Here is a 3,876-nt window from a genome sequence, read left to right on the forward strand (position 1 = left end):
TGTATGTGCGTAAATGTATAAATATATACCAATCAAATGTCTATATCACCAATATATAATTTAAAGTTAAAAAGGAAATAGGCACCTTGACATCATGTATGTAAATAAAACACACATATATTCTATGTTAGTTATTGTTCAGGGTATAAAACATGGAGTGGAAAGAAACCCACCACTGACTGTTGTTACCTTTGGCGAGGGGCTGAGGGAATGCGACTCAGGGGATTTCTAATTGAAAGGGATTATGTTTCTAATGTTTTATTTGTTTCTGAAAGCAAATAAAAGCAAGTTATTAACCATGCTAATTCTGGATAATGATCATATGGGAGTTTTCCTATTTTTAATGTCATATTTGATAAATTTCATTTCTAAAATTAAAAAATCAGGTATTAAAATGAGGTCAATTATTTGGAGGTGGGAGCAGATGAGAAAGACCATCAGAGAGAAGCAGAGACTGAGTGAGCCACTGAATCAAGCTGCTGACTGTGCACTGCAGGGGGCTGTGGGGGATACTGCTGGCGTCCATGCCCTGGTCCCCTTTGGACCCATCGCCCTCCATGGCCAGTGTCACCTGCAAACAGCTCACAGTCACCCTCCCCTCTGGAGAACTGCCTTATCCGGCGGCAGTCCCTGAGCTGTGCCCTTATACGCTTCTTACTGCCTATGTGAACAGCTGAGATGACAGTATGACAATGGACATTTTATCTCAATATGTTATTAAGTCTTCCAGAACTTAAGATAACTTCTATGAGCTTCGTCTGAGAAAACCTAACCAAGCGAGGGTTTTTTGTGGGGGGTGGGCGTGGGGAGGAAGAATTGGATTAAAAGTAGTTCAAAATGACTAAAAATAAACCCTAAACCCAAGAAAAGGATTTCCATCTCTTGCTATATGTCCCTATATGATCTCAATTGCCTGACGTCCTTAATATGAAACAAATACACCCTTTCCACAATTAGAACAATAACCATAAAAGTGTAGAATGCCAAGAACCAGGAGATGTCAATACAATAAATGGTATGTCCATCATCCATGGACAGAAGATCTGAAATCTGAAAGTGAGTGGGATCCCACGTGGAAGGGAAGCCAATTGCGCCTCACTAAAGAAGGTGCACCTGCCAGACACCCTCTACTACCTAGACCATGTTGCCCAGGGCACCTGTGCCCTGGTAAAGAAAAGCTGTAGCCAAAGACTCCTCACCTTGCTGCTTGGGAAACCATAGTAGCAACCGTATGTAGAAGTCCTTGCATCCGCCCAGATTCATGATACTGATATGTGGTTTAGAGAACTAGACAGAATTGGATGGGATTCCCAGTTCCACCGTTGACTAGCCACTGTGGGCTGTGGGTAAATGATGTAACCTCTCGGGCCTTCAATTTTCTTGCAAGTAAACGTGAGGGGTGTTACTAAAGATTTCATTGAAATCAGGCTTTCCATGGGTCCCTATTAGGCACATAACAAAGGTAGAGCATTTTCCCTGAGCTAACGTGGGTTTTGGTCTGGCCTTGACAGCAACACTCACTGCTCTGTCTGTCCAGGAACTACCTTCATGCGAAAAGAATGGGATGTACTGAGTGCATGGTGAGGCTGTTCTCAGTGCATGGGGGGATGTGTGTACTGAGTGCATTGGGGCTGAAATGCATGCATGGAGGCCTGTACTGAGTGCATGGTGAGGCTATCCTGAGTGCTTGCGGGGCTATACCGAGTGCATGGTGAGGCTGTTCTGATTGCATGGGGGACTGTGCTGAGTGCATCGGGAGCTGTGTGTACTTGGTGTTTGGGGGCCTGTGTGTATTTGCCACATGGGGGGCAGTACTGTGTGCATGGGGGGCTGTACCGATTGCATGGGGGGCTTTACTGAGTGCATTGTGAGGCTCTTGGAGTGCATGATGGGCTGTGTTTACTGAGTGCATTGGAGACTCTGGGTACTGAATGAATGGGGGGCTGTATTGAGTGCATGGCGGCTGTACTGAGTGCATGGTGAAGCTCTTCTGAGAGCATGGTGAGGCCATTATGAGTGCATGGTGGGCTGTGTGTACTGAGTGCATGGGGGGGCTGTACTGATTGCATGGGGGTTGTGTGTACTGAGTGCATGGGGTGCTGTACTGAGGTCTTGTGGGGCTGTTCTGCATGCGTGGCAGGATCTACTGAGTTCATGGGTGGCTGTACTGAGTGCATTGTGGGCTGTGTGTATGGAGTTCTTGGGGGGCTGTACTGAGTGCGTGCGGGGCTATATTGAGTGCATGTGGTGCTGAACTGAGTGTGTGAGGTGCTGAGCTGATCGCATGGTGGGCTGTACTGAGTGCATGGTGAGACTGTTCTGAGTGCATTAAGTGCAGTTTGTATGAGTTAATTGGGGCTGTACTGAGTGCATGGGGGTCTTTGTATAGTGAGTTCATGGGGTGCTGTATTGAGTACATGGTGAGGCTGTTATGACTGCATTGGGGGCTGAGTGTACTGAGTGCATGGGGGGCTTTGTGCTCTGAGTGCATGGTGGCTGCACTGAGTGCATGGGGGGCTGTGTGTACTCAGTGCATGGGAGGTTGTACTGAGTGCATGGTGAGGCTGTTCTGAGTACATGGGGGGCTGTGAGTACTGAGTGCATGTGGGAATGTACTGATTGCATGGGGGCTGAACTGAGTGCATGGTGGGCTGTGTTGAGTTCATGGGGGGCTGTGTGTCCTAAGTGCATGTGGGCTGTAATGTGTTCATAGGGGTCTGTAGTGGTGCATGGGGATTGCATGTACTGAGTGCATGAGGGGCTGTACTGAGTTCATGGGGACCTTTGTGTACTGAGTGCATGGCTGGAAATGCTGAGTGCATGCGGGACTGTTCAGAGTGCATGGGTGGCTGTACTGAGTGCATGGTGAGGAAATTTTGAGTGCATGGGGGACGGTATGTACTGACTGCATTGGGGGCTGTGTGTACTGAGTGCATGGGGGATGTACTGTATGTGTGGGGGGCTGTACTGAGTGCATGGTTAGGCTCTTGTTAGTGCATGGGGGGCTGTGTGTACTGAATGCATAGGGGCCTGTACTGAGTAGAACGGGGGCTGTCCTGAGGTGTAGTGAGGCTGTTCTGAGTGCATGGGGCGCTGTGTGTACTGAGTGCATGCAGGAATGTACTGAGTGCATGTGGGCCGAACTGAGTGCATGGGGGACTGTACTGAGTATATGGGAGGCTCTACTGAGTGCATGGGTGGCTGTACTGAATGCATGTGGGGCTGTACTGAGTGATTGGGGGGCTGAAGTGAGTGCATGGGGGGCTGTACTGAGTGCAAGGTCAGCCTGTTCTGAGTCCATGGGTGGCTGTGTGTACTAAGTGCATGGGGGGGCTGTGTGTACTAAGTGCATGGGGGGTTGTACTGATTGCATGGGTGGCTGTGTGTATTGTGTGCATGAGAGGCTGTACTGAGTGCATGGTGAGGCATTTCTGCATGCATTGTGTGCCATGTGTACAGAGTTCATGGGCGGCTGTACTGTGTTCAGTGTGCACTGTACTGAGTTCATAGGGGCCTGTGTGTACTGAGTGCAAGTGGGACAGCACTGAGCGCGTGGGGTGCTGTACTGAGTTCATGGGGGCCTGTACTGAGTGCATGGGTGGCTTTACTGAGAGCATGGGGGCCTCTAATGTGTGTATGGCTTGCTGTACTGAGTGCATAGGGAACTGTTCGAGTGCATTGGGGGCTATGTGTACTGAGTGCTTGGGGGGCTGTACTGAGTGTATGGTGAGACTGTTCTGAGTGTATAGTGGGCTCTACTGAGTGAATGGGTGGCTGTACTTAGTGCATGCTGAGTCTGTTCTGAGTGCATGGGGAGCTGTGTGTACTGAGTGCATGGGGGGCTGTGTGTCTTGAGTGCCTAAGGGGCTGTACTGA

Source organism: Leucopleurus acutus (assembly GCF_964270905.1).
Source record: "Leucopleurus acutus genome assembly, chromosome: 16".
Taxonomy (NCBI): Eukaryota; Metazoa; Chordata; class Mammalia; order Artiodactyla; family Delphinidae; genus Leucopleurus; species Leucopleurus acutus.